Genomic DNA, 6897 nt, shown 5'->3' with positions numbered 1-6897 from the left:
CAAAAAGCTACAAAAACAAATGCAGGCAATGCAGAAGAAGTGACAAACAGATGAGTCTCAATTACTACAGCTGCAAATGGAAAGGACAAGCTATGCCCTAAGATTCCAGGGGATCCCTGAGGAAAAAGGAGAGAATCTCATACAGATAACGTGTGAAGCCTTAGGGCAAATGGCAGATATAAAAGCGGAGACTTTGCAAAGTGATATTGATACGGTCTTCAGATCGTATACAGAATTTATAAGAAAAAATAAACTGCCGGGAGAAGTGATGGTGAGATTCTCCATAAGAAGCATGAGAGATCAAATTCTCAAAGTGGCTAATAGAGTTACCCTGAAAATTAAGGACAAAGAGATAAAGATCTTAAAAGATATTCTATTTGAAATAAGGAGGGAAAGACGCAAATATAAAGACTTGGTCTTATTTCTACAAAAGAAACAAATTGCCTACAGATGGGCTTTGCCTGAATGAGTCATCTTTAAGTTCGTGAATGGAAAAGAGAAAATTGACACTGTGGAAAAGGCAAGAGAATTCTTGCATCTTCATAGCTGTCCAGAAGATGCAGAAGAAGAAAAAGATAGTCCAAAGGAGGGTGGTGGAGATGGAGTGGAATCATCTTCTGGCAAAGAATCAGACTCAAATTTGGGGGCTGTGGCCCCAAAAACAGGCTATAAATTGAGGAAACAAAGGATAAAAAATGAGTTGTTATCCTAATTCTGAAGTTCAAAAAAAGTTTAAATTATGCTTTCTTAGGCTCTTTATGAAGTCATAGTAGACAATGATTTTATTTAGACTTGAAGTTTAATAGAAGAATGATGATCATGTTCAATGGCTTTACATGAGAACTTAGTTATATAAACATGTAATCTTTTTAAAGCTGTTCATATGACACCCACTCTTGGGTTTTTAGAGGTTCCTTTTCTTTATCCCATAGTTTGTAGACCCTTCCCTAATTTTTTCATGTAGTGTTTAGTTATAGAAAATGCAATAAAAAAATCCCCTTCGGGGGGCAAAAAAATAATAATACTTTGAAACAGAGACAGTTCATGCAGTCAGCCATAATTTAAGTGATAATCCAATGAGTAATGAGAGATCAAATTATATTAATGCATGTGGGACTCCACAGCTGAGCTCAGTGCAGATACAGATTAAAATGTAACATCTGAGTGATCTTTCTGTTCACTAAATATACTGACTGACTAGTGATAGAAAAGTTCCTTACAGGCTTTCTCAGTTCTTCTTCTAGAAGAAGCTGTTCTTCAATTTTAAAGTTATTATTTCATATTATGAAGGCTACAGACACACTCAAGACTTAGATTCATATGCTGGAAACCAATCCTTGTTGTGCAGAGACTGCAATAAAGCCCTGCCTATCATGGCTACTGATGGAAATATGCAGTTATTGTTTGCATTGTGGCACATTCTGATTTAAACCCCCCTTAAAATCAAAGTGTTAGGCAATTTAAATTTGTGCTTATGTACTTCGTTGCAAAGTGCATTCTAAACTGGTTTATGGGGATTGTATTTATAAGGATACTCAATTTTTTTCTTGCTATGGCTGCCATGCACAGATAGTTTAAAATTCCTCAGTGTGATAGTTTCCATCTTATGATGATCAATTTGTACGAGTTGACCTAGATATTACATTTTGACTTACCCTACCTCTTGGTGAATGTCCTTGAAGTAGATTGTAGTTACGGAAAACACAAATTGTAACTCATATGGCTGGCAAACCGTACCAAATGATATGGGTAGCGTATCATAAACTTTCCATGGACATGCTTACAGCATGTGGTATCTTAGCAACGTGGTGAGGCTGGTTCTTCCCACTTGTATCAGCACGTTTTCTACACATTTCCACAAATATTCCAAAATAAAGGCTTGCAGACATCTCCAAAACAATGCAGTAACCCTCAGGAACCTGTTTCACAATCTGTGTCAACCCTTTTGTTACTAAGGTCCCTTTCATATGGGCTGTTTAAACCTGCTTTGACTTCTGATGACAAGGTGTTTTTTTAAGTGTTCACATATCTAAAGGGTAAAGAACAATGAAAAAACCTGGATCCAAACAGTTTTTGGAAAATCTGTATTAAAGCTTCATTAACTGCAGGAGGACAATATTTCATCCTTAAGGTGAGTGAAACCTTTTAAAAATCCTGTCTGCCTGTCTGCTATCTGTTTGTCTGCTGTCTATCTATCTATGTATCTATGTATCTATGTATCTATGTATCTATCTATGTATCTATGTATCTATCTATGTATCTATCTATGTATCTATCTATCTATCTATCTATCTATCTATCATCTATCATCTATCTATCTATCATCTATCATCTATCTATCTAATTTATATTCCGGCCTCCCCACAGGTGAGTTCAGGGTGGATCACAAAGTCATCCAGTATCATAATATAAATACAGTAATAGACAGTTTGCCATCAGAAGCCAAAGCGGGTTAAACAATCTGTATGAAAGGTATCTAAGATGTGTTTGGAACCTTCACTTAGAAATTTACTCCCAAGCTTCTTGCTCTGCTTGGCCTTCACTTCTTGTTCTTTGGTTTTGGCTGTAAAATGACCTGCAAGTTTTTCCTCTGCAGGCTTCATTATTATTTGTCTAGCTAGAAAATGTATATGCTCCCTCTCCAAAGAACTGCTGGAAGCGCCTCATAAGTTAAGGACAATCCAATAATAAAATTATAGAACCACAAGAATAGAAGCTACCAGTTTTAAAACCAGCAAGAAAATGTTCTGGCCTGGCTAGTGAAAGTTTGTAAAGCAGGTTCCAGATGAGGTATTCCAGACACCACCGCTGAAAAAACCCTAACTCTGGTTGTCCTTAACACGGCAGGTAGGATTGCAAAGAGCAGAGCTTGTGAAGTGGCCCTTCAAATGCCCAAACTGCAAGTCATTTAAGGCCAGGACTGAATTACGTCCAGAAACAAATGGGCAGCCACCGCAGCCCTTTCGACACAGGGATGATACAATTCCTGTATTCAGCTTCTGACCATTAGCCTGGACACTACATTCCAGACCAATGAAATTTCCAGACAGTTTTCAAAGGCAGTAAAGTACATTATAGTAACCTAACCTGGATGCAACTAGAGCATGAATCACTTTGGGTACATCATGCTTTTTGAAGAATTACTGTAGTGGGTGCATCAGCTGAAGATGATGAAAGGGGCTACGTGCCATGGATGAGACCAGAATCTCAAAACTATCTCCCCCAATGGCATATTAAAGACTAAAATATTATTCTAGCAAGAGCTTCCCTGAGTCAGAGTTCAATTCATCAGATGGATGGCATGTACAATACTCACCTAACAAATTAGAGAGCAACAAAGCCAGACTTGTCTTCAGAAACAACCTGTTTTGAGATAGGCCCAAAGGGGAACAACAACAGAGCACAACTGATTGTCAACTACAGCTCACAGCTCAAACCATTAGCCTTGCCAATACATTCCAGATCAATGAAATTTCCAGACCTGCATCCTATTATGGATAACAATATTTCTCTGTGCGGGCAAGGCGGGATATAAATTGAAATTAATTAATAAATAAAAATAAATAAATTTCAAAACCCTTGGGTGGCAAGGCTAGTCAGGAATGGCCCAAGTTCACCCAGTAAACTTTATGGCTGAGCAGCTTTAAATTCTGATCTTCTCAGTACTTGTCCAACACCATAATCACTAAATAACACTGGGTATTCTAACTCTTTTCATTTATTTCTGTGTGTATGTGTAGTATCCATGAATCATACATTTTTAACTACCTAAACCAGGAGAGCTGCCACCGTGGCTTTCTAGATTGTCACATAAGAGAAGCCATTTGCATATAAAGGCATGAAAATTCCTCGAAAAGCCAGTAGACAGGATATAAAAGTGGCTGTCACCTCCTCATGTCCTGATGCTCAGAGGTTAGTGGCCCTGTTCACAAGTTACAGGGAGCTCATGTACAATCTGTGTACAGTGTACACTCATGGTTTAAAAAAATGTACATTGAATAATTCTCCCACTACATTTAACACAAATATAGCCGGTGTGGGGATTTGGGACCAGCCTTGCAGTGGTTTGTCTCCTTCCTCCAAGACTGGGGACAGAGGGTGGCATTGGGAGAAAGGGTCTCACCATGATACCGTTTGGTGTGTTATGTCCTGCAGGGGGCAATCCTTTCCCCAATGCTATTTAACACCTTTATGCGCCCCCTCACGCAGCTGGCACTGAGTTTTGGGCTTGGATGTCACCAGTATGCTGATGACATCCAGCTGTATCTGTTTACAAGAGGTCAGCCAAATGCCGCCCCAGAAATTGTGGGCAGGGGTCTGGAGGCCATGGTTGGTTGGTTAAAACAGAGCTGGCTGAAACTAAATCCACTGAAGATAGAGGTCCTGTGGCTGAGCAAGGGAGATGTGGGATTGAATGCCAGCTTCCAGCTATTGACAGTGTGCCACTAGCATCTGGATTGACTGTCGGGAGCCTGGGTGTGATCCTGGATGCCTCCTTGTCAATGGCGGCCCAGGTCACAAATGCAGTTAAACTGGTGTTCTACCACCTGTGCCAGGTTAAACAATTGGTTCCCTTCCTGTCTCCCCCTGACCTAGCCACAGTGATCTATGCAACGTCACCTCCAGATTGGATTAATCTAACTCATTCTATGTAGAGTTACTTTGGAGACTGACCCAGAAATTGCAGAATGTAGCTGCACGGGTGCTTACGGGAATACTCTTTAGAGTACATATTCAACCAGTGCTCTATCAGCTACACTGGCTCCAGATTGAAGACTGGATCAGATTCAAGGTTTTGGTGTTAATCTTCAAAGACTTAAACAGTCTGGGACCAGCATGCCTTTGGAACTGCCTGTCCTGGTATTACCCCAAGAGTTTTACGCTGTAGCAACCAAAACTTACTGGTGATCCCTGGCCCAAAGAGCATCCAGCTGTCTTCAACCAGAGCCAGGGCCAAAAGGCCCTGGCTCTGGCCTAGTGGAATACTCTTCCAGCTGAGATCTGGGCCCTGAGGGATCTGATGGAGTTCCGCAGGGCCTGTAAAACAGAGTTGTTCCGCCAGACCTATGTCTGAGGACAGCAACAGGTTCCATCTCCAACTGGCCCCCTCCTCTCTCTCTCTTTCCCCTTCTTCTCCCCTCTCCTTTTAGATCAGACAGATTATACATCACTCTCCCCTGAGTTTTTATGCCATCTTTTAATTATGTTGTTGGTCTACAGTATTATGTATTTTATTATATATTATTAGGTATTTTATTGTATTTATGTACTAAAATTGTAATATTGAATTGTTAAATGTTTTTATCAATGGTGTTACCCTCTCTGACACAGGGGAGAGTGGTATGCAAATCCAATAGATCAAATCAAATCAAAGCTGAATGAGTGATCTAACCCCCCCCCCATTTATCCAACTATTGGTCCCTGGTTTCATTTGAAACTGAACATGTTGGCTGTTTCTTACAAACGAGTATACATATACACTAAGACCTATCCTTGTGTCAGCCTTTTAAAAGCCTGCTTTGAGTTACAAGGAATGGTGAGGGTATTTCAGCCTTTCAATACATGCAAATTAGGAGACTGCTGGTAGCAAGAATGTGGAAAGGAGAGCTTAATAGGAAATTGCCCCCTTTGAGCAAGTTGTACATGATAGATAGTGAGGATTTCATTCTGGAAACAATAACTTGCTATGTGTACTTACCTGGGGCTCTGGTCAAGGCTATATTTAAAAAATAGAACCAGACACTTGGCTATGAGGTACATGCCTATGTTTGGAAATTCTTCTTTACTATCCTTTTCTATTAGTTTAAGTGAGAATGCCATCTAGATGATATACTAGTGGCATTTCACCCCTGCTTGGTTACGGTTAGCTAGAATGTATAACTGCGTAAGTAATTGTTGTTGGTATTATAGTGAATCTTAAGCTGACTTTCTCAATATGTGGTGGAAATTCATTAGAGTAGTTAAATATTGGAGGATGGTGAGCATAATGTTAACAAAAGGAACTGGACATGCTATTGAATTTTCTCCTGAACTATTTTGAGTGAACTTTGTAGTCACTATTCTCAAGAAATTTAGAGTGATTTCATTATATAACTGCAGCTTGATTAGCGTTAGCAAAATCATGGAAAATAAAGAAAATACCATCACAAAGGTTGGACAAGGTCAAAGACTATTACACTCTTATATGGTGAACTGCCCTCCAGAAGGGTGAAAATATGGATGATACTGGCATGTTGGGGAATATGGTCCTAACTTGCATAAAAAAACCTTTGTGAATATGGTTACGTTACTTGATTTGATGGTCTACTGAGGTATAATGCCCCCTTAGTTATGCACCTCTTAAGGATTGTTGGGGTGCCAATCTAATATGATTTGACTGGTTATTTTTTAAGTTAAAACTGTAAAATTTGCTTGTAAACTGTGTTATTGCTGTCAATTGTTGAAAGTCACCCTGAGCCCTGCCTGCCAGGGAAAGGAGTGGGATAAAAACCTAATACGCAAACAAACAAATAATATGTAATAGACCACAGCCTATAATAGATATACCGTAATTCTTATGAATTGTTGTTAATGCTAGATAATGCTTAGGAACTTACATGTATCTATTATGCCTATTCTATGTGGAATGTAATTAATTTATTTTGCTTAAATAATTCTTAAAAATAAAATAAAAAGCCTACTTTAGCTAGCAGCAATCTGTCCTGACCTGGATAGTTCAGGCTAGCCTGATCTTGTCAGATCTTGGAAGCTAGGCAAAGTCGGCCCTGGTTAGTATTTGGATGGGAGACAACCAAGAATTTGTCCAAGGTTGCTCTACAGAGGCCGTCAAGGGCAAACCACATCTGAACATCTCTTGCCTTGAAAACCCTACAGGGTTGCCATAAGTGGGCAGCAACT

This window comes from Gekko japonicus, unplaced genomic scaffold (genome assembly GCF_001447785.1).
Source record: "Gekko japonicus isolate JY-2015 unplaced genomic scaffold, Gekko_japonicus_V1.1 scaffold4496, whole genome shotgun sequence".
NCBI lineage: Eukaryota > Metazoa > Chordata > Lepidosauria > Squamata > Gekkonidae > Gekko > Gekko japonicus.
This window is presented reverse-complemented; position numbering follows the sequence as displayed.